Genomic DNA, 7,768 nt, shown 5'->3' on the forward strand with positions numbered 1-7,768 from the left:
CTATGTTCTATGTTTACCTGTGTTCTAGGTTCTTCTATGTTCCCTTTGGAACACTGAGATCCTCTAAATCTATCAGAGGTTCCAAATTATTATAATTATAATGATAATATAATAAATGTTAGTCAATTTTAAACTTTCTGTTAAATATTTTGTAAAGTATTTGTTGAAAGTATTAGTACTTATTTGTAAATATGATGATTATCATGTTTGTTTCATTTAATTTTTTATGAATATCTGAAATATTAAAAGTATTTTTTCTTTTTCCCAAAATGCACAAATGTTCTGAAATGTTAACAACAAGTTAATTACTTTAAATGTGAATAATAAAAAAACAATTTATTTCATGGGCTCTTATTTCATTTTGTCTGGTCTATTTTGTTTTAAATTATTTTGTGAATAATAATAATAACAATAGCCAACAATTATAACAGTTGTATTAATTAATGAAATACCAAAGTGGACAGTTTTTCCATTGGTTGAAAGTAAAAGTCAAGGGTTTAGATATTTTAATAAGTTAAAATAACACACCTTAAAACTGGTAAATTATATGATTGATGTTTTACCTAATTATCAAGAGTCTGAGTTATAAATATATAATGTTGTGTCTGTATAATAAATTCACACAGTTTAGTTGAAGAAGGAACAAGGTCCTGCAGTTCTGCCTCCTCCTGGACAGAGGGCGCTGTTGCATTAGATTTGACAACAAGGAGGAACAAAACATGGCGTCTCCTCCTCCTCCTCTTCTTCTTCCTTTTTAGTCCATCAATTAAAACAGAGCAGGAATGAAGTGCACTGTCAGCACGCGAGGTATCAGCGACGAACCAGGAGAGTCATGCTCAGAACATCATGTTCTTTATTGACTTAAGTTCGGTGTCGAGGGAAGACGTGATGACACACACACACTGACAAACACACACATACACACACACACACACAAACACAACACACACACACACGAAGAACAAGTTATTCTGTTAAAGAGACTAATTTAAAAATCCAGCGACGGCAGCAACAGCTAGTCGAGCCGGTGCAGTCTGCATATATTATTTCTGTGTGTGTGTGTGTCTTTGTGTGTGTGTGTGAGTGTGTCTTTTTGTGTGTGTGTGTGTGTGGAGGGGAATGACGTAAGCACAAGATTAAAACTAATCTAGATAGCAACACACTCTTTTCATGTAATTAGCCTAAAAGCCTTTTCATCAGGCCTGGAACAACAGTCACAGACACACAAACACACACACACAGACACACACACACATACACAGACAGACGCACAAATGGGCATCACTGGAGTCTGCTCTACTGATATTCAACATTCACTGCTTCACATGACTGGAGGATGCATGTGTGTGAAGGCCCCCCAGGTTTCAGTGTGATAACAGTCTGATTACACCCCAGAGTGTGTGTCTGTGTGTGTGTTTGGGGGTGTATACTTATTTGTGTTACCTCTTTAGGACTTTCTCAGCACACTGGTGTTTTTTTAATTGTTATCTGAACTTTTTTCGACGTTCACATTGAGCTTGAACAAGGAAACATTTTCAAAATATATTCAATGATGTGGACATATACACGTGGCCCCTCCCCTTCATGGTCAATCAATAAATCAATCAATCAATCAAATGTTATTTGTATAGCCCATATTTTTGTCCAGGCCGTATAGAATACGCGCTTCTGATGTAAATATAAAGTATTTAAATATAAAAGGCTCATTCTCAGGTAAAGAAAACAACAATTTGTAAAATGTAGATGAAACACACTTGTTAAAATGTCACTAGGATTATTTTATATTCAATTTCTGACAAAAGATCCTTTCACCTAGATATTACAATCTTGCACAAACCTCTGTGTGTGTTTGTGTGAGAGAGTTTGTGTGTGTGTGTGTGTGTGTGTGAGAGAGTGTGTGTGTGTGTGTGTCCTCTCATCCTCCATGTTATTCCCACTTTCCTCTGATGGAATATTGTTATTCAGCAGCGCTGTGTGGAAACCTGTCTGACTCCGGCTGCTCTGGCAACAAACACACTTTCCTGCACCTGACTCAAATGCCAAAATGCTGGTGATTGACAGACCCCCCCCCCACCCCCCCGGCCGGTGAGAGCCGACTCTCACCGGCCGGTGTCAGGAGGACGAGACCCAGTGAGCTGTGCGGTGCAGGATGTGCCACTTTGTGTAACCGTTTAAATCTGACTCCTTTTGTCCAGTCCACTTCGTTACACCAGGGCTCTTAATTTCACAGTTTTCACCAAGTTAAAATAGCTGAAATTAATATCTGTTTTATAATGAGATCTAATGTGAAAGGGTGATGAACCCGGAGATAATTAACTCGCCACTCTGTGGTTTCCCTTCGGCTCCGAGAGGGTTTTTCATAAAGTTTCAGCTCATTGTTTCGGTTTCACAGCCTGGAACTCGTGGCTAGAGCTTTTTTCGACGAGAGCTCCAGAGATCGGCTGCAGTGTAGTGGGTTCTTTGTTTCCCTTAGTGGTATTTTAGTCTTATTTTGTGTGTATGTTGTGTGTTTCTGTTTATACAACAAAGAGGTTCCACACATACAAACCTGATCCCACATTCTATTCTGGGAAATAAACTATGAAATTGCTGTAATGATCGGATTGTCTCAGATTCCTCTTCTTCCTCTTCTTCGATGGGTGGAATCTAACGTCAAGCTGCATCAGATCCTTCCTCTTCCTCTTCCTCTTCCTCTTCCTCTTCCTTTTCCTCTTCCTCTTCCTCTTCCTCTTCCTCTTCCTCTTCCAATTCCTCTTCTTCGATGGGTGGAATCTAACGTCAAGCTGCATCAGATCCTTCCTCTTCCTCTTCCTCTTCCTCTTCCTCTTCTTCTTCCTTTTCCTTTTCCTTTTCCTCTTCCTCTTCCTCTTCCTCTTCCTCTTCCTCTTCTTCGTTGGGTGGAATCTAACATCAAGCTGCATCAGATCCTTCCTCTTCCTCTTCTTCGTTGGGTGGAATCTAACGTCAAGCTGCATCAGATCCTTACTCTTCTTTCTCTTTCTCTTCTTTGTTTGGTCGAAACTAACGTCAAGCTGCATTAGATCCTTCCTCTTCCTCTTCCTCTTCTTCGTTGGGTGGAAACTAGCATCAAGCTGCATCAGATCCTTCCTCTTCCTCTTCCTCTTCCTCTTTCTCTTTCTCTTTCTCTTTCTCTTTCTCTTTCTCTTTCTCTTTCTCTTTCTCTTTCTCTTCCTCTTCGTTGGGTGGAATCTAACGTCAAGCTGCATCAGATCCTTCCTCTTCCTCTACCTCTTCCTCTTCCTCTTCTTCGTTGGGTGGAATCTAACGTCAAGCTGCATCAGATCCTTCCTCTTCCTCTACCTCTTCCTCTTCCTCTTCTTCGTTGGGTGGAATCTAACGTCAAGCTGCATCAGATCCTTACTCTTCTTTTTCTTTCTCTTTCTCTTCTTTGTTTGGTCGAAACTAACGTCAAGCAGCATTAGATCCTTCCTCTTCCTCTTCCTCTTCCTCTTCCTCTTCCTCTTCCTCTTCTTCGTTGGGTGGAATCTAACGTCAAGCTGCATCAGATCCTTCCTCTTCCTCTTCTTCGTTTGGTGGAAACTAGCGTCAAGCTGCATCAGATCCTTCCTCTTCCTCTTCCTCTTCCTCTTTCTCTTTCTCTTTCTCTTTCTCTTTCTCTTTCTCTTTCTCTTCCTTCGTTGGGTGGAACCAAGCTGCATCAGATCCTTCATCTTGCTCCAGTGGTCTTTGATGTGGAAATCCTGATGGATTTATTTGGTGAGTTGAGTTTGATATCGGATTGAAAAATGTTTTGCAAGAGCATGGAAATATTAACTTTAATGAAAATGTGTGAAATGCCTCCTATCTCCAAAAGTGTTTTATTGACAGTAGAGACAAATTCTTCTATAATGAAAAACTTATCAACATTCTGTGTTAAATTCATTATCAAGCAAATATCCATTAAAAATTAGCTTGTTCCAAGTTTGTCCAAAATGAGAATTGGCAGCTTTCTCTGTTTTATTTCCTTTTAAGCTGTTTATGTTGAGCGTGTCGACTGCTGGTGGCACAAATCAAACCATTTAAAGATGTTAACCTGAGTCTGAGACAGTGTGATGACAACTTCCAGAATATTCTGACATTTTATGGACAAAACGATGAATGAATTACTCTGAAAACTCAAAAAATAACAATAACGAACACACTCATTAATTACAATCTCTCAATCGTGCCCGCTGTTGATCAGTGTAACGATTCCGTCAATTCGTTGATGTTATAATTAACGATATAATTCTGCAAACCGAACCTTGAGCAGTTTTTCTGTTATTTTCCGAGTTTCACCACCTCTCCTCCCACCGGCTCTTTCCTGTCTGCAACCCAACGGTTTTCCATTTCTACACTCGAGGCATTTAGCTGCCACTCTCATTCAGAGTGAATTATTCTGGATGAAACAGCAGAGTGAGCTTCGCCTCCTGTACGGCTGAAATAATAATCAAATCCAAAAATAAAGAAAGTAAGAAAAATCAGCATTGCACAGTAGAGCCCGGTACAGTCACTGGGCAATTTCCTCTGTGGCCCTGCAGCCGCGGTGCAAAGCGTGAAGTGGTTTGAGAAGGAAGACAAAGGGTCGTTTTTAAAGGAAGTGAAAGCAGATGTGATTTGCCCGGGGAGAAAGTGATGTGCAGCATTTCTGAGGAAACAAGCTGTAATGGAAATGCAGAGTCACTTTGTTCATCTAATTGGTGCGAGAAGCTTCCTGCACCCTCGCGAGCGTCGGGGAAAGAAAAGACTCAGTGACGGGGATTGATTAACAAGCTGCTACTCAAAAAACAGAGTTTATCAGAGCAGAAAAGCCTTGTTTCCCCGGCTGCATACAAACAACAATGACAGACGAGGGGACGGAAAGGTAAGCAAAGATTTCAATAGAGAAGCATTTGAATTCCCAACGCGGCGCCGGCACACGTGCGCAGGTGTTTCCACTTAATTTGACTGATCAGACCTGTTTTCAGGCTCCGAGGACTTCGCCCGTTTGAAATCTCCATCACAGTCTTATTAGTTTTTGTTGCACCTGTTAGTGCGGGACGGAGCGGCTTCAAAGGAACTGGGTCATACCACGCCTTGTCCGACCGAATCAATCTCGCCCCCCCCCCGAACACTGTGGCGTTTAGTCTCCGTGTGATGAGTTTACAACCGGGACAAAAAGCTCACTCTTTCCTGGACAGCTGCTCTCTCTCTCTCTCTCTCTCTTTTGAAGTTTTTCACGACGTTTCACAAAGAAAGTTTTGTGCAGAATTAGCAGAGCAGCCCTCAAGTCGAGCAAAGTCAATCAATCCTTCGAGAGGAGCAGAAATCCATAAAGGCGAAATCATAATCTTCAGTGCAGAGGAAAGCTAAAGGTTGACAAATGGAAACAAAACTAATTAAATCCTCTATCCCCTTATGGCTCCACATTAAGTTTTTATTTGGACCCGAGCATCGATATCAGTCCCCGAAATTTAACTGATTGATTCAATCAAGATCCCTGTTTGTGTTGGATTTGGCTGCAACACTTTTTACTCCTGAAACTCCCAAAGTGTTTTTCGACTCTTTGTCAATAACGTCGCCAAAATAAAAACTGCTCAACAGAAACAAACCAACAAACAAGATAATGAGCCGAGGTGAAAACATAACATCAAAGTGTGGGTTCTGCTTCGTACTCTGACCCGACCACCTCGTCATGAGCTGCAGGAATTCACCATTAGGTTATTTTGAAAATCAATCACCGTCAGAAAGGTGATTTCGGAGAAGTGTCTGAATCCTTCTGTGGATACTGGGAACCACTGACATGTACATTATGGTGTTTTCTTGCTTTTCCACTGGTTTGGATTTCACTCCGTCCTCAGGAGTCTTGAATAAAGTGAGGACACATGTCTAATTCAAGCTGGTGCTACTGTGGATTCAGTGGTGAAACGACATGTATCTTCATTAGTCTATTTAGAGATAAATCCAAACAAACAAGACAGACTGAAAGGGGACTAGCATCCCCTAGTGGTCATGATGACATATACATCACGAGGACTATGAATTTAAATTTGCTTTAATTGATCTGATTGTCTAATGAGACAGATACTTCATCTTCTTCTACTTCTACTTGGTTTGGAAACTGGCGTCAAGGTGCATTACTGCCATGAGATACTTCATCTACCTCCAGCGGACTTTGATGTTGAAATCCTGATGGATTTATTATGTGAGTTTTATCACATCGGATTGAAAAATGGTTTGCAAGAGCATGAAAGAATAAAAATGTTTGAACCCTTCGTTCAATGCCTCCTATCTCCCAAAATGTGTATCGACAGCGGAGGTGTGAGTCAGTGCTGTTAACCACTAGTCTGTCAGAAAAAAAAATCCTCTTTAACCATCAACCTTATGTGTTAAATTCATTATCAAGCAAAAATCTGTTTCCAAAAAAAGGCTTGTTCAAGTTTATCCAGAATGAGAATTGCCAGCTCTCTCTGTTTTATTTCACTTTAAACTGAATTCGCTGAGGGCTGAGACGAATCAGGCAATTCCAGGATGTCCCCCTGGGCTCTGAGACAGCGCAGGTGGACTCGAGGAACATTCAAAACAAAATGCATCTCATTCAGACGAGCGAGTCCCAAGGTCCTGCTGTTGTGCGTATACTTCATTAAATCTGTTTCATTACCACTTCTCCTGCCACAACAAGTCAAAATACATCTGCAGAGTAAAAACGTCTCAAGGTTTCCAGCTCACGGACTCGTCACTTTGTGATATCACCTCCACCCAAACACGTCATGTGACAAAATCCTGTTACATATCCCCAGTAAAGCTCCATGAACCCGAGCAGACAAATACGTGTGTGGGTGCGTTACGCCTTCAATCCAAAGTTCACATATTAAACGAGATTAGACTTTTTAAATCATTTTATTTTTAGATTTGTGGGCACTTCCTGTGTCCCATCTTCTGCACAGCTCCAGTAACTCTTCCTGACTTATTCCTATGTATTCTCCTTTTTCTGATGATTATATATACGTTTTAATATTTAATTTAAAATGTGACACGATAAAAAGGCAGCAAACAACACACCACTGATTGAAAAGAACTGGAAGATGCAGCTGTCACTGGATATTTAGTGTTCATGAAACATGCTCAGTCTGATAAGTACCAGATGATGTGTGAGTGTCTGAAATCGTGATGATGCTGATGATCTCATTTAAACACGTAACTCCCTTTACAGTGATCAGGAATGGGTCCTAATGGCGGCAAAATCAGAAGAATACATTTTTTAGAGTAAAGTACTCAACCCAACAACTAATGTTTGTCTCAGTTTCCGCTGGGACTAGACAAACTGCTCATATTTACATTTAAAAGACAGGTCGGGTTGTTCCTGCTGCCCTCTCTCTCTGTCTCTCCTCTCGTCTCTCCGTTGCTAGGGAGTGACCTTTGACCTCAGGTGACCCCAGCCTGGCTCCGTCAGACGTGAATCTGAGCAGACGGATTGAAAGCAGGGTCTTTAATATTACATGGGCCTTAACGACAGGTCCTCTCGCATTGAAGCCTTTTTCCAGGAATAACTTTGAATTTGGGTCAATTTAGCTGTTTTTCTCTCCTCGTTCAGACGGAGACATTTGTTAAAGTGTGTCAGCTCCATTATGTGTGTTCACTGACAGACGCACAAACCACACGGCTCTTTCTCACTCTGACTGATTAGACCTGCTCAAGGGCAACGAGGCCCCGTGCAGGACGTGCTCGATCGGCATCTGCCCGATTCCATGTGATGGGAAATGTAAAAGCAGACCCGGTGGAGTTACAT

The sequence above is a fragment of the Limanda limanda genome, chromosome 2 (assembly GCF_963576545.1).
Source record: "Limanda limanda chromosome 2, fLimLim1.1, whole genome shotgun sequence".
NCBI lineage: Eukaryota > Metazoa > Chordata > Actinopteri > Pleuronectiformes > Pleuronectidae > Limanda > Limanda limanda.